At 36.2% G+C, this 17722-nt stretch overlaps 1 long non-coding RNA gene across 1 annotated transcript; it reads right to left on the reverse strand.

Annotated features, from left to right (window-relative positions):
* Window positions 1-10393: 10393 nt before the first annotated feature.
* LOC308060892 lies at window positions 10394-15789 on the reverse strand. The gene is made up of 2 exons (XR_013926959.1): window positions 13405-15789; window positions 10394-13291 (listed from the first exon to the last, which is right to left on the reverse strand). It is a non-coding gene; the product is annotated as an uncharacterized lncRNA (long non-coding RNA).
* Between the last annotated feature and the right edge of the window lie 1933 nt (window positions 15790-17722).

The raw sequence follows: 17722 nt of genomic DNA on the forward strand, positions 1-17722 counted from the left end.
CCATTCTTTGGACATTTTTATTGGTCATCGAGGGTATACTTTGGCCACCAATGATTACAATATTCTATGAGTTGTTTCCAAGTTAAAGGATTCACACCCACACCCACCTACCTCCCTTTCTCCAATGCTTCAATAAACATCCCAAGGGGGATTTCTTTAAAATACTTCCTTCAACAGATTGAGCTGTTCCCATGACAGTACACACAAACTAAATAAATGACAAAACACCTTAAACAGGACAACACAAAAATCTAAGACAAATCACACTCTTACAAAATTTTTCATTTTAAAACATAATCTGGATCCCAATATCCAATAATGTTCTGAGGCCAAAACAAAAATTGCATGCAGTAGGACTGTAACTCACAGTTACGTACAAAAAATTACAATTCCAGGCATCTCTGGACCTATACCACAATCGTGCACAGAATTGTTCTACAGACTTTCATTTAGCAGAACTATAACCTTCCCTTTACCACAGTTCCTCAACGTGCAGGACCACTCTTCACATCTCACTTAAGGAACTTCCCGATGAATACCTTTACTTTTCCAGGGGTCTTGCTCAGAGCTCCTCAGTCTAGACATCAAAGGTTCTCCTTGAGAATCCCTCAGTGCCAGCTGGAGTTCCTGCAATCCCATGGATCTGTTGGGATTCAGAAGCAGTGTCCTGTCTGGGGTACCAAAACTGTCACTGTACGAGGGATCATTCCACCTAACATGCATCCAGAGCTGCAATAAAGAATGCCTGCTTCTTAATGCTACATTTGTGTTAAGGAGTTCTCTTATTCCTGGTTTTGGTGACATTTAGAAGACTGCTTTAAAGCATTAAGATCCTTTGAAACAGAATAAGGAAGGGCTGATTATATTCAAGCATTCTAACTGTGCAGAAATACAAATAGGGAAAACTTAGGCAGCTTGCTTGGCATTGTTGACAACATAGAAACTAAATATGAAAGGTTATACTGACCTTGTTTAGAAATTAATGGGACATTTCTGTTAATGTAGAGTCATAAGCTACAATTACTTGTTGTTAGTAATGAAGAATAAGGTTAAGGCAGATTGATAACAATAAACATTATAACAAGTAATAGAATTTTCTGATACAATTCCAAAAAAGTGATTTGAAACAAATAGCAATCATACCTAGCTACGGCAATGAATATAGTGAAGTGATGCTTTACAATCAATATGTGCAACAGATAAGTTATAAAGACTTGTTAAAAAAGGTACTTTCCTTAGTTACGTTTCTGGCTATCGTGCCAACCCTCCTTCAGCCGTGCAGTATTCAAATGTACACTTGTTTTCATTTGGACAAGAAATGAACGTTAGCTCTATCTCTGGATTTCTGGTTAAGTAAAAGTACAATCTTTTCTTTGTATGAGTATTAATATGCCCAGTGATAATGAAATAAGGAATTATATTGTTGCCTGATTAATATTAATCTACTCTGGTTACAGGTAAAGGAAAGAGAAAACCAAAAAAGTTGCTTATTGTTTAGCTAATGTACTAATGAGGTAAATCTAAGCTGAGCTAATGATGGCATCACACACTGGAGTCTGACCCTTTCAGTGGTGAGGATGGAACTTCAATATCTGCTGTTATGCGTTTCCCTGTGCTGGTGTTCGTCTCCTGCAGGTAGATTAAGGACTTTTCAGATATGCTGCTGTCTCATTACACTTAAAGGAATTTCCTATGACATGGAAGTACTATTTATTCATCTGTCTTTCAGTGATTCATGCTTAGTGAAGAGCATAAATCAAATTGTAAGGAAATACCTCATTTTCAATGACAGCAAATGCACATATTGTCTCTGTTCTTCTATTGCAGGCTGTTCGGTGTGAGATATTTGTATAAGAAACAATCTGCAATATTTCTTGTACATTTTCAGCAGATTAGTAAATGGTCATGTTATTCCCCAATCAAAGTTAAAAGTTTGTGTGGGAGGGGACGTTCCCATGACTGTCTGTCCCTGCTGTACTAAACGCAGTTTCTATATTGAACTATCTGGCAGGAAGAAAATGTTCATTCCCCTCGCTCTTTGTAATGGCTGCTTTACAATAAATAAATGTTGAATTATTATATCAAAGCTCATCCAAAGAAATGAAAAAATACACACCTGTTCATAAAAGTAAAAATAGTTTTACTGGATAATAAAACTAACGTGAATATTCATCAGAATTTATTTAACTCAGTTTATGGGTGTTTTCCATATAATTTTCCTGAAGACCAGCATGACTACTACCACAAAAAAACCCCAAACTTATCTCTATTGTTATTGAAGATATGTGTTTTTAAATCTTTTCTAAGTGAGAAAATGTGGCTAGAATTTTCACATCTGTAAAAATAAAATGACTAATTTGGTTTGAACTGAAAGTCACCCAGCCCCCTCCCTTGTCTGTAGAAATGTTTGGCAGCAGCAACTAGAGGAAAAAAATGTAAGACATGGAAAAAAAAAAAAAAAAAAGCCCTCAAATTTCAGCACTCTGCCCTTGGGAATTTTCTAAGTCAGACATTGTACATTTATAGTCCATGATAGATTGCTTATTCCAGTAAATTAATAACAACAAAAAAAACACTTCTAGGTTTAATTCTGGACTGTGTGTAAAGTTTAAAAATACCCACGAATCTTATTTTGCATATTCTTGTTAGTATTGTAAGGAACAATGGGGAAAAATGTTGATTTCTTCATCTTTTCTGTTCATTGTTTCAGTCCTTTAAGAAACACATTAATGTGGTCAGTGGCATCAAATAAAATCATCAGATAAAAAATTAAAATGTCTTGAGTTTTGTGATAATGGGTTCTTTTTGCCTGTTTCAAATTCTGCCACAGGTACCCTTACCAAAGATTTTCACATTTCTCATTGTGCTTTGAGACTTAAGTTTCATTTTGTACTAGAACACCATACACAAGAATGGCAAAGAATGATGTCATACATTTTGTTTTGTTTTTACTAGAGGCTGGAAGTGTACTTATAGGTTAATTTGTTTATTTTATCATAATAATTTAACTTTTTTACAGTATTGGAGTATTCTTTTATTTTCTATTGCTATTCCATTATTATCATGTTTGTATGTGCATCTAATATCTCCAGTGTATTCAGGTTTTGTATCTTGCTGTAACTGAATGGGAACCTGACCATTATATGTTGTCCTGCTAATACAATAGATTTATTTTGTTTATATCAATAAAGATTGACATAAAGTCTAATTTAGTCAGATACGAAGGTTATATATTGCATTACAATTTTCAGTCTTACCTATTTTATGTCCAGCTGTTGTACTAAGGAAGGACTTTGAGGAAGATCTAAATTTTCTTCTGTTCAGTCCCTCTCCTTCTACAATGACCCAAGTATTCCTTCTGTTTCCACACCCTTTTTTGTTATTTCTGGTCATAAAATCAGTCCTAGATCTACTCCTGTCAGCAAAGGTGTATAGGCTGACAAGTTTGCTGGACTAAGCACCTGTCTGGAAACAAACCTGAATCCAAAATAGCTTAATAAAAGAAAATCTTCATTTTCTCCAACAATAAGTGGAGTTTTCCTCTTTCTTGTAAAAGCTAGTCTTACAGCAGAAGAAAGTTGATGTATATAATGCAAATATTTTGAAAATCAGAAGAATGGATGCTGGTTTGCAAGGATTTCTGGATTTGAAATTGTAACAAGCTTCAAAGGTTCCTAAATGGCTTTTCAATCCCTTCAAGAATTGCTTTTCACTTCCTTAGAATCTCTATAACAGAAAAAATAATTTCTTTTTCAGTGGCTTGTATGTTACTCAACCACAGACCTGAGCTTTGCAAAGACATGAGAATTTGCCATCTGTTGCTTTTTGTATACCTTATTTACATAGCCTGATACCTCAGAGGTGGAAAAAACCCACCACCACCCAAGCCCTTACTGGGAGGCCAGGATGACAGACTGAATAGTGCCAAAAGTATTGTTATGGTTGCATTTTTATCTCTTTCATACCATTCATGATTTTCCTGAGATATAAGTGCTGATGTTTTTCAGAGTGCCCTGTAAAAACTGAGAGCCATGAAATGAAGTACTTACAGAGAACATAAACTCGGCCAATTTATTGAAAGAGTTTATAAACTTCATAAACTCCTTGAATCAGCCTATATTCTAATTTATATTGATGTATTATATGTAGATTATCTATTGTCTTAAATGGGCTTTTGCAGTATTTAATTTCTCAGCCTCCTGAGAGAAACCAGTGAGCATAATCATAGATCTTACTATTTACAGAGCTTATAGTAATAGGAAGCTGTGCATGTAGACTTTGCAAGCTTTTTATTTTTAGTGTAATATGCACATAAAAGATGGGTGAACAGGAGCTTTTCAGGATCTGTAATTCATATAGGAATACTTTGATACATACTGACAAACTAATAAAAGTATTTTCAAAGTATATGATATTTCCTTTCTATACGGATATGTCTAAATCCATGAAAGGACTTGGGTGTCTACATTGTTTTAGGTGTCTCCATTTTGTTTAAGCCCAGAACTCTGATATTAAAAATTTTGCCAACTACTGAGAACCTGTGAGCATTCTTACATCCATAGTCATAAGTTTTATTTCTCTGCAACATCTTAGTCCTGATGCTGTCAAGCAGCTTGGTTCTAGTTTCAGGCACAAACCCTAGGTTGTAGGGGAAATATATTTTTCCACTTTCTACAAATCTAGAAAGGAAGAAAGTAATTATCTGCTGTGCAGAAAGATAGGCTGTAGGCTTCTACCTGCAAGACAGCAAGTTCAGTGCTGACACTTTTATGTGGCGGAAGTGTCTATGTGTACTACTAAACTTGGGGACCAAGCCTGGGAGAGGGATGTCACTTAAGATCTCTTTCCTGAGCATTTCCTATAGCTAGATTAGGTTATACCTGGCCAGCTACCAGTGTTGGTGATCTTCTGAGTGACTTCTTGAAAACTCAGATCTTACTGTGACAGTGGATTTATACTACAGCTTTAGCCATCTTTTTTTTTTTTTTTTTTCTTTTTTTAGAACTAGGTTTCTTAATGCAAATTATAAAGTTCACTAGTTGAGAATTGAGTAGTTTAAAGTTAGCTAAGATTTTGGGATGGAATGAAATCAGTGGGGGATACAGTGACATCTATTGTCAGAAATTTAATCTACTAGCGATCTGTTGGCAAAGGAAGTTTTTTAACCTCATTTACTGTTCTGCATCAGTGAGTGAGGTGTGGTGTGTGAGAGATGGGCCAACAACAAATAGCTTAATAAAATATCCTTTTTAAAAAGGTAGAAACCAGAGAAGTTTATATATATATATATATCATAATTATGTCCCATCAGATGCTGGGCACCTCATGTTCATGCAGCATCAGACAGACCATGGATGGATTTCCCATGGCAGGCTGCAAAGATGCTGTCCAAGGGGAGAGATTCCTGTTTTCTGATACTTTGAGTTATTATGTATAATTTTCTTACAAGAAAGCTCTATTCATAAAGGATGTTCTCATGAGGACTTCTTGCTGCACTTCTAGATAATGGCAAGGCCACACAAGTGGTGTAGTAGCCAGTACCTGCAGAGCTGTCTGCAGGCTCCTCTGTTACACAGAAGCTGAGTCTGCCCTGCAGCCCAGGTCTGCGCAGCGCAGCCTGCAGCCACACTGGGCAGGCAGCACACACCCGCACCGCTCTGCATGCACTCAGGTTCACGGTGATGTGGACCACTGACTCCCTGAGGTACAATGGCTTCCCAGTCAGAATCACTGTGTTGCATGCCTTGATCCTCACAGACTTTACTGTTCCCAAACATATTAAAAATTACAGATTATATTAGTAAACTGTTCGGTTTACAAAGTTTCCTGACAGGCTTAGATGTTCTCTACGTTATAGCATCCACCAGTGCAGCACAGCCAGCCACCAGATGTGCCAGCAGCTTCCCCTACAGTGGCTGCTCATGCTGAGATGCTCAAGCCCTAACTCTGAGGCACAGCAGAGCAGGCGAGGCCTCTACAAGGTCACTAACTTCTCAATACAATGTCTTCTGCAAGGCTCCCAATGCATAGAGCAAGGAAAATACCAAGTGGCAAGATAACCTCAAAAATGTTTCTTTTGCTCTCTATTTTTATGAAGATAATCGTTAATCTAGCAAGGACCTGCAAGTTTGCCAAGAATATAGGCAATATATACAAAAAACACATAGGTTCACATTTTTATAAGGCAACTAAGCATCATCGAATAGTGAAAACTCAATCTGTGCCATCTTTAATTGTTCAATAATCTAATCTGCTTTAATAGTTTTATTTATCTAGTTTATTATTTTCTTCCCCAAATCCATGACATTATCTAATTGGGAGTTAGGTGAAACTTTTATTGATCTTTTTATCTCTTTTGCATTGTTAGTATGGCACATCAGATGGGATATCAGAAGTGTCAGATTTCAAGGGCAATTTTATGATGCTTAATAGTCTTTCCGGTGGTTAACCACAGCACCCTTTCATTAACAAACAAGCAATCATCACTTTCTTTTTTTTTTTTTTTTTTTAGTCATTAAGATGGTAAATGAAATAAATAGCTTGCTAATGCTGAATTGTGAAAGCTTTTTGAGACCTAGTGTGCAGAAAAGAACAGATTAATGCTTTTACTGCTCTCTTTGTATGTGGCTCATAAATGATACACTTGAATCTGATTTGCTGCAAAGCAGTGCAGATTCATGTAAAATAAGCCATACAGATAACAGACAAACACTAAAAATAAAAAAATACATTTGTAAAAAGGCTTTGTATAGCTTGTTAAAAGGGAAGAGAATTTGCTTTACCCCATACGTTCCAGCTTTAAAAAAAAAAAGATAACTCCACACTCAGCCCATCAGTCAAAATCATTGAAAAGGCAAGAATCATTTATCTGGGAAATGTATTTGACAATAAAATCCTAGAGTTGTAATTACAATTGGCAGATTCAAGAGTGCTATTGGTGGCAGCAGCCTTACTAAGGGAAAAAAAGATACATAATTTGTGTAATGTTCTATTGTGCATCAGACTGCGTTAATCTTGGACATGGTATGCTTCACTGGAGATGGAAGGGAACTGCATAAAAATTGCTACTGTAATTTGCTAAAATAATCAAATGCATGATTTGTTTTAAGGGGAGTAAAAAGAACCTGGAAACAAAAGGAACAGGGAAAGTGTTATTCTTTTGCATTATGGAAACCACTTCAAGCAGATACTGAAAATCTCTTAAGGTTGTGGGCTGGCTTTTATTTTCCTTTCCCAAAGTGGAGGTTAAACATGCTACTTGAAATTCCCTGGGGGCTTGGAAAGTAACCCCTCCAAAAAGGCAAGATGTTACTGCTAAGGCTTTTTCTTTCTTCTGTGGATCCTTTGTTGTCTTTGTTGCTGCACCTCCCTAAGCCTAAAATCAGCAGGACCCTGACCTCCTACTGTCCTCTAGACACTACATGTCTCTCTCTACCATGCTCTGAATGTGTTCTGTACTCAAAATTCTGATTGGGAATTTTTTAACCAAGATTATGTTCATGTGACACTTTCATAATATAGAATAAAACAGCGATCCTGGAAGAGTTTATTCTGTGTTTTTGAGGGAGCATAAATAGGGAATTAAATGTATAGGAGAATAAAATCCTGTGTTCATGACCATGTAACATATCAGGTGAGCCCTGAAAAGAACCTAATATCTCCAGTTCTATCCCAGCCCAGTCCTTCACAGCTGCAAATGGGCTTCTCTAACTCCATTCACAAGCTGAAGTGTCTAGACCCAGTGGTGGTGTGAATGCTCCCGAATTGTCTCTCTGGTCTTCTACATGGCTTGGGCTCCTTTGCCTTGAATCTGTCATTAGCCCATGCCAGTAGCTTTCTTGGCATATTTATAGTGCCTCTCCCCTGTGTGCTCTCTGCACATTTTTACTTAAAGATTCACTTTGGTAATAAACTTCAGTTCAGATGTCCAAGTAGTTATAATCCCAGAACACTCAGCTTTACCTGACTAGCGTGAACCAAATCACTTTATTTCTTCTTGAGATAAAAAGATAATGAAAATTATTCTGCCTTTAAGAGCTTGTAATGACTGATTGCTAATCTAATACAACTTGATTTTAATCATGGTAGTATATAGTAACATGTATTTATTTTTTTTTAATTCAACTGTTGGTTTTTTTTTTTTTTAAATTTGTGCTTCACTAGAGAAGGTACTTTGAACTTGAAGTTTCTTGCTTTTTCATTGTCTGAGTTGCAAGTCTTCTCTTAGGCTGCTTGATGTCCTTACAGGTTGCCTGTCTGTATGTATCCCTGTAGGTGTTTTTGTTTTCCCCATTCTTTGCTTTTTCCAGAAGTATCACGTGCCTGGTCAAGCTGTGCACATTTGCCAAGTTCACAAGTCATATCGCCATTTGGGGCAATATTACAGAAGACTGTGTGCTGTCTCTCGAGGGCTTTTTGAAAAGACAAGAAAATCCACTTTCATGCTGTTGAAGGCCTTTATTCATAATTCAATTGCTGTTGTTATGCACTGTTTTGGCAATAAACTAAACTAGAAAGAAGATTTTTTTTTTTTTTTTTTTTTTTTCCTGGGGGGGGAGTTAGTCCTGATTCTTATTGAAGGGGCACATGCTTCTCACTCTTTTAACAAAAATATTTTTCTCTACTCCTTTCCTCCTCCTTCTTCATTTCTCTTTCTGTTCTAATCATTCAATTCATGTTTTTCCAAAGGGAAAGAGAAGAGCGTTGCATTTAAGCTCAGTCAGTTCCCTTCCTCCCACTCCCATCTCGGTTTCAGCCTGTGTACATCACAAAGTGCATTAGTCCTGTTGCTTTTATTAACTCATGTTTCAGTAGCTCTTGAATCTCATTCTGTGTCAGCTCTGATCATATCTAAGGCTTGTGGTTTGTTTGTTGCCTTTTGGGTTTTTTATCCCTCCTCAGCTGTTTTTGCCTGGCTTCCTATTCATCAAAAATCTATTTGGGACTTTCAAGCTCATGATGAAAAGTGAGCTGCGTAGGCAAACATCATTAATTTTGTGACCTTTAGGGCTTTATTCATCGCAGTTTGAAATCTGGCAAATATTCTGCACACAATAATAAATAATTATTAGCTATAGATCTTGAGATTCAGTGATGAAACAGCCTAATGATTTCAGAATGTGGATGGTTATGAACTTTTCTGGGTGGTGGTTAAGCCATCTTTACATAAGGGAATGCTGGAGGGGAAAGACAGACAGACAGAGACACACACACACGCATGCACACACACACACCTGCCCCCATACACCCCCACCCCCCCCAACACACACACACCACACCACCCCCCCACACCCATACACACACCCCCACCAACCCCGACCCCCACCCTCCTCAAATGAGGTGGGTACCCTCTGGGAAGGAAGTGGTCATAGCTTAAAGGGATAATGGGAAGGCAAGTGCTGCTCCGGTCTAGAGGGATGCACATAAATGGCTTTCATGTGGTGTGACAAATAGTGTGTAATTTTAAGGCATTCAGAGACTTGAATTCAGAAAATTTTAGGTTACCTAAGGTTCAATGTTTGTGCTGGGCTGATCTTTAGGAGGAAATGCTTAACAGTTTGACATGCAACATGTCCAGAAAATGCGTTTTTCAGTCATCTCGTAGTCATATCCACGTATGCCCTTGAAGTGAGTCTAAGAACTTCTTACTAAGAAAGCATATATAAAAGCATACTTCGTTTTTGTGTTATTTGAAATGTATTATTAAAGAACATGGAGGACTTTAGTTCTTAAATTACTGAAAATATTTAAATGTACAAGAGATCATGAGCCATATATCTTTATTAGGTATTTTTTATTACCAGAGTAAATGTCAGCCTTCAGAAAAATTAGGGATAAAAGAGGAGTCTAATATTTTTCCAATGCTTTTATAACTTCCAGTTATAAAGTATCTTTCTTCTAAGGCTCTTGTAGCAGATAGCTATAATAGCTGTGGCTTTAACAGGTTTGAGGGTGTATCCATTGTAAAGCTGTGTTTGAGCTATTATTTGTAATGTAATTATTGTTAAACTGGAAAAATAATTTTTTTGTTTGTACCAAATGCTGGTAATGGAAAGAAGTATGGGTTATAGTTTTTTTCAATTGTCCTTTATGTTTGTCTATGTAGTTGCCCCCCCTCCTTTTTTTTCCTCCCTCTTCCGTGCACTGTCTGCTCTTCTTAGCACTACATTTAAACTAAGCAAGCCTGGTTCTTTACAACACAGTGATTAGACTAGTTTTGGTTGAACTGCACAGTGCTTGCATAAAACTATGTTTTTATGAGTGTGATAATTTCCACGAGTGTCAACTGCTTTGGAATTAAATTTTACCTTTTCAGTTCAACCCATTTTATAGATCAGTTTAAAAAATATTCAGATCCAAAGTTTAAGCAAATATAAAAAGATGTAAATAGCTATTTTTCATTTATTTTTTTTTAAATCAGAGCCTTAACATGATATATATGCTCACTTGAGACTCTTTCCCTGTCGTGCGGTATAGTGTTAAATAAATGTATTTAATTTCTTATTAAAATCTCAATAGATGTTGCTACTTGGTAAGTTAAAGATAATATCCAAGATTGGTAGCTAGGCCTGTTTTCTGTGAGTCATTCTAATCTTATTGCATAAATTGCTAAATTAGTAATTTACTCTGTTCAGCGTAAAGTCCTCCATTGACCCACAAAAAAAGTAATATTCAAGCTTAGCAAAAAAAAAAAAAAAAAAAAAAAAAAAAAATTGTCCAGCACCAAGCAGTTTTGCATTAACAGTTTCTGATCTGAGAATTATGCTGATGGGCACTAGTATCTTCTGGGCAGTTTTTGAGACTGGTAAAAATGTTTTGTCACCTAAATTCCCATAAGGTTGTAAGTGATCGATGAAAATCCTGGAACGAGGTGTACGTCAGGGACACAGGGATGCAGAGTTAGATTTCTAGTCCTACATAGACTTCATTGAAACAGTTTATTCTACTCTTTATTTGAGTAGAGTAAGACACACCTTTGCCATTTCCTAAAGGTTTTTGTTTGTTTTTCTTTTAGAGATAAAAGTTCTTTTTCCTTTTGCACTTTCCAACAGCTTTCCAGACCAGAACTGGCCAACTCGATTGCCCAACTTGCTTTGTGTATTAGTATTAAATGGATAATGAACCTGAGTGGTTGGCTTTTATCTCGGAACAAAAGACCTATTTTTCTATTTCCTTTAGCTCAATTCCCAAAATACCTTCAAACACTTTGAGGTTTCAAGTGATTGGCACTTAGGTGCAAAAGTTCTTACTGGGCCTGGAAAGTAATTTGGGATGCTGTATGGATGTATGTACTTATATATGTGTATATGGAAATGTTAGAGTGTATGTCTGTACATGCATACATCCTCATTTTAAAAATATGTTATAGATCACATAATACATAGCTAAAAGTTGTCACAGTTCTAAAATATATTTTGAGACATTTTATGCTAGCACAGCTCTGTAGAATTATAGATACTTGGAAGGGTCACAAGTAAGTGAAAACAGCACAATTTTTCAGAGATCACCTGATCTATTACAGCATGTCTACAACTGGATAGGCAATTTTCAGATGAGTATAGTTTTCTATTATCAAAATCTCAGTAGAGAGAATTAAAATGTTTTACATATTGTGCTGATCTGTCATGAATTGGGTAAAGCAGGATTTAATGAGATCACTGGAATTGCTTTACCCCTGTTCTGTAGCTCACTATTCAGGAAAGGTGTGAGAATTTCAGCAAGAAAAAATACAAAGAAAGCTTGAAGGCTCTTGTTCAAGGAGGCAGTCAGTGATTTGGTTTGTTTTATCCAGCATATCCACTATGTCACAAGGAGCAGTTGATGTCTGATATTGCATCATCAGATAAAAGCAATGCTGGAAGTTATTAGAAGAGGCTGATGTTTTTTTTTTTCTGCCCTGCTGTGACTCGTTAATTCAAGTTGCTAGCTTGAATCTGATTCTCTTAATAGTCTGGAATTTAAGATATCAAGCAAAAAATACTTGATATCTTGAATTCCTTTGTTCTTAAATTTCTTTGTTTATTTGATTTTCATAAAAATAAAATAAAAGGTTAGACAGTGTTATCTTTCAACATTGAGATGTCATGGTTTTCGTGTGAAGAGTTTCTTTTATCTAAACCTAAACCTGAATGTATGTTTCATTTCATTAATTGGAATTAATTGTATACTTTCCTGGCATCTGTTAGAATAGATGGTCCAAAAGTTCTTTACAAACTGCTGGAGACGGGAAAAGAAGAAGATGGGGGAAAACTTTACACACACTTTTGAGTTGTGGCTCTGTGTCCAGGGTTACCTGCTAGCTTGTTTGGTCACTGTGTCCAAGTCTTTTCACCAAAATCTTTCCATGTGCTTCACTCTGGTTTCCAGGTTGTCTTCTACTACACTGCTACATGGTGTTGTACTGTACGGAATTCGAAGGCTACATCATAACTCTATCTGTTTTGAACTCTTGTATTAAATAAACTCAGATACAGTAAAAATCACCTCTGCTCCAGAGAATTTTCTCTTGGTATGAAGAATGGTTTGGAACAAATTAGCTGTAATAGCATAATAGCCAAAGGTGGGTCACTGAGTTGCTGTTGATTTCCTGTCACTCTCTCTCTTCCTCTTCACAAAGGAAACTGATGTTTGTTACATTATACCTTCCATTTGTATTTCTAATTTTTTTCTTTATCAGAGATGATACTGTCACTTTAGTCAAGTAAATTCTTGTGTTTACATGCTTAGGGTAACAGTATTCCTGCCAAGGAGGTGGTGGGTTTTCTTGTTTGTTTTCCAGGAAGTTTACCCATCAAAAATGGACTTCTTGTTTTTGACACATTTTTCCATTCAATTTTTTCCACCCAAAGTAATGACCAAATCCTTCAGATAGTTGAAATCGCATATTTCATGATACTCAACTTACTGGTTCAAAAGTGATTTTCATTAGAAAATTTTAGAAAGCTTTTAAGTAAAATGTTATATGCGTTTATTAAACAAGTCTGCACAGTTTAACTTCCAAAATAATAAGGTTCTGTATTTTCAAAACATACATTTCTGAAAAGCTGACATGATTTTGAATTGTGCGTGTGTTATTTTCAAATGTTTCTCAGATTATGACTTCATGATCTAGGCTAAGAACAGTATTAAGTATCTCAAAAATTTCAGTGGATGGTGGGGAAGGATGATATGAAAGGATCTTCCTGATTACTTTTACCTCTGAACTTTGTGGTAGAAATAATTATGACCAAAAGAAAGTGATATGAGTCATATTTCATAAACTTTATCTGTTCAGATCTTTAACTAGAAGTGACTCAGATGCTTATTGCTATGATGAAGACAACAAAGCCAGACTGAAGACGACTATTTCACACTACTCTTACCTACATTGCTATTTTTGTTGATTCATATGCATTCATAATTTGCCTGATGCAATAGGGTTGGGGGTTATATTATCTGTATTAACATGAGTAATATGCACTGCAGTCTTCAAATTCTGCCCTAATAACTATGTTTTCCATGAAGAGATCTCCTTTTCCTTAAATAATTCCTAGTGGCTCAAAGAAGTAGAAGAATGTATTTTACTTCTGTTTTTCCTCCACCAGACTACTTCTCATGTTGATATGCCAGATCCATGTTGACTTAGAATCAGAAATTCTGATAATGGCTTTGACCATATAATATTTCATTTAAAATAACAAATCCTGTTTATCCTGTTCATAGCTGAGTTTGTCTCCACTATATTTCATTCCTGATTAATAGTTTACAGCAGTGAAAAGTTATTTTAAAAATATCAATGCACTGGATTGGATTCTTAAATAGATTCAGATTTTTTTTTTTGTATATGAATTTTTAGCCTGTGTCCTGTCCTTTTTTTTTGGTCATGCTTTTATCACTGTTAAATCAGAAATTAAACAAACTTTATTTACCCACATTTAAACACAATAAATTTAGCATTATCACCTTGTTATTATCAGTGGCTTTGGCAGCGGACTGTAATTTTTCAGGTTGAAAGGTACCTTCCAATTTTTTAAATTCTCCTTGTTTTTGTGTTAAAAATTAAAGTTTTTTGATGTATTTGGACTAAATTTTACAAAAACCTTTCCATGGAAAAAGGTAGTTATCAATTAATAGTTTCATTTTGCTCTTTTTTCTAATTCTATAACTTTTATGAAGGCAGTTCCACTGTGGAAAATTATTCTGTATCATCATTTTTTCCTGTGTCCTCCTCCAATACCTTGTAACCATTACCATTTAGAGGTTCTAGACTGAAAAGAACCACAGCTGGTCTGTATGGCAATTCTAAAAAAAAGTTGCATTGTCAAGTTCTAATATGAAAGTTAATTGTTTGACACAATTGTGATTACAGAAGTGAATGAGGCGAGGAAATGATCTTACTCCTCTTCAGATGAATTCTTTAACAAAAAATTAATGAAGTAGGTAATAAGGTATGCTAATAATAGAAGCGTGGGTGCAACCTGGAGTAATTCTCATCACATACAATTTTCTGTTGCTATGAATAAATTGGGATTGATTTTTTTGGGGGGGGTGGTTTTGGTTTCTTTAATGACAGGGGCTCTGTTCCTAGGGAGAAAGTGATTCAGTTCAAGATGTTTAATCCTAAACTTCACAACATTAAAAAGCTGTGTGTTTAGTGCAATGTTTCTATTCAGATTAAATCAGCATCAACAAGAGTTTTACCTGAGTTGAAAAATGCCATTGTATGTTGCTTCCCCAACAATCTGGAGCTTTGTTTTCTTAACATACAATTAAACCAGTGCTTTAATACAAGATACTTGCCTGTGGAAGAGTTGTGGGGTTTGGCTTGTTGGTTTTGTTTGTTTGTTTGTTTTTGTTGTTCTTGTTGTTTTAATAATAATGTGAGTATAGCTGTTTGGATGAAAAAGAAAGCTAGATGGCTTCTCCTGTGTGATCTTGGGATGCCTACAACTTTAGAGCAAAATTACTTCTAAACAGACGGTTTGCTTCTTGTGTCAGGAGATTAAAAATGGGCACTCTGGACATAGTCATGCCAAAATGCTGCACTATGGTGTGTTTCTTGACCAGTGTTGTTTGGTTTTCGTTTGATTGCTGACAAACTGATTTCTGCTTCAGTTGTCCTAACACTGCTTTAGATTCCCTAAGGGGGGAGGAGAAAAAAAGAAAAAAACATCCTCACAAGACATGATTAATTTTTCTGTGGAATTTAATTTGGAATCTAATGTTGAAAATTTGTTTTCCCAAAATACTGGGTAAGAATGTAACCTTTTTTTTTTATTATTCTGTACCACAAGCTTTTCTTTTTTCTTTTTCCCCCCCCCCCTAAACATACAGCTTTTTATTGATTTTATTTTTCACCCTGCTAGATGTGTCACAATCCTGTGAGAGACAGATATCAAAGGAAACCATACACTTAGATCTTTGTTTTGTGCTGTGACAAGAATATTGCCAAGACATTAAACCATAAGTTCCTTATTTTTATTTTTTATGTGAAAGCCTTAGGAAGGGGAGTACAGAAATGATTACTAAAAGAGTTGTAATAGTAAAAGTACAAAAGAATGACTAGAAGATCATAACAGTAATTTTTTGACTTAATTTCCCAAACTTGGAAGATATCTCCTATATTCTATGTTGTTTTAATTGTATAATTTAAGTCAGAATCATTCTATCTTGTGCTGTAAACTGAGGTTTATCGTTCAAAGGAATTAATGTTTTTGTTTCCCTTGAACAATCATGACAGAAACAAGACTAAAGCAAAACTCTACAACTGGGCAAAACTCTATAACTTGCAACTCCGTAATTTACATAATAATAATAATAATAATAATAATAATAATAATAATAATTCAGTTAGTTGACAGTAGCAGAGAATATGATCACAGATTCTATGCAACTATATGGAGTCCCTAGAGAAATTGGATTCATTCTTAGGTTAAAGAGTATATATTTTGAAATAATAGTTGTTATTCAGTATATATATATTCTTAAAGAGAAAAACGGTATCTGAAGAAGATGTACTGTGTTTATTTCGCTAAGCTTAGTCTTTAGTCTGCATTACCAAAAGGAATGTTAAATATTTTATTTGGTGCCAGTAATGTGCTTCTCTTTTGGCAGGGGTTGTCAGTGTGGAAGTGAAGTTGGTGGAGGGAGGAGGGGAACACAATAAACCAGAAAACGTTTTTTCCTTTCCCAAAGCATGTTTCTCCTTTAAGTAGCTACCTGTACATCCCTTTGTGCCAGCATTGTCAAGAGAATATTTGCCTTAAAGGCAAAGGCTTTCCCCTCTGTAAAGGTCTTACACAGAAAAATAGAGGAGGGAGTAATCACCTTTCTTTCTTAATTTCTTCCAGTATTTCACCTGGGACAAAATTCTTTCCTCATGTTCAAGTTAGTTGCTCTATATTTTTTTTTCTTTTCATTTTACTGCAGACTTTACTATAAGTTTGTGTGTTCCTCACTTATGCAAAAGCGTGAGGGTTTTATAACAGCTTCTCCAAATACATATTAGTAACTCACAGAAGTGGCTTTCTGGCTTAACTTGAAGCTGGATATTAAAGTCACAACTCTGCAACAATGGCATTACTCATGCTACCAAAAAATAATGTCCCTCTTTGCCTGTGATATGATGGCATCCCCACTAAATTTCCTTAGCCTTCTGACACAGAGCCAAGACGAGTGGGCAACTGCACTGCCCAGACTGGCAGAGTTCCCATTTGCCCATACATTGGTGTGGGAAGAGCAGAGCTCTCTGGCTGCGCTTGCCTGGGAGTGGAAACCCTTGGTCTGGAGGAACAGCAGACCTCCTGCGGACCTTCAAGTCCAGTCATAAGAGGTTTTCTGGAATCTGCTCCAGATCATCCTCTTCAGCACTAGCATTCATAATGCTTGCATCCTTTGCTCAGCTAAAGGGCAGGAAAAGTACACTAAACTTTTTGGTGCTGACAGCACACATCCTGTGACTGTTGGATGGCATATGTTCCTTTAGTTTCATTATCTTGCATTTTGGTAAGGAAGATGTCAGACATCTCCTGCAGTGATACCTCAATTACAGGTTGTGACTGCCAGATCCCCCAGTTCTGTCACCTGCTCTGTTGGGTTGCCAGTCTTGTGATGTGAGCTCCTCTTGTTTTGCACTGCCTGTCAAAGGTTTTGCTTATCTATTCCATGTCTATATGTCCTTGGACAATTCTGCACATGACAAGTACATGTCTTTATGAAAGCATTAGTCTATTTGTTTTTTTCACTCTAGCAAAGGTATTTGTGGTACACAGGCTTTCCATAGATTTTTGATTACAGATTTTTCAAGTACTATACAGTCTTCTTGTTTCAAAGAGAAAAAAATTAAGTATGTTTCAAAACAAACTTCCCCCCCGCACCCCAATCACCTCCAAACCTGTAAATCTGAATCTATGGGGCTGCAATCCATTTCCTTTGCTTTGGGTGACTGTTTATCCTGGACCTATTTAGTCCTGTTGCTTTTTACAGAAACAGCCTTTTCCATCCTCCCACAACTGTAAACCTTGTCTCACTTTGTAACATGTTTCCCAAACACGATAAAATCACCCACAAAATTTGTCATGGTTTTGACTTTCCCCGGGGTGCCAATAAGCCATAGCTGCTCCCACCTGCCAGGTGCCCCCACAGAGCTCCCTGTGGGCAAGGGAGCTGAGGTGCTGCCTAGCCACAAGCCTCACATTTACTTAAATAGTGGCTCCACACAGTCTTATTTTAGGTATCCTCAGGC

The sequence above is a fragment of the Falco punctatus genome (genome assembly GCF_963210335.1).
Source record: "Falco punctatus genome assembly, chromosome: 3".
NCBI classification, from domain to species: domain Eukaryota; kingdom Metazoa; phylum Chordata; class Aves; order Falconiformes; family Falconidae; genus Falco; species Falco punctatus.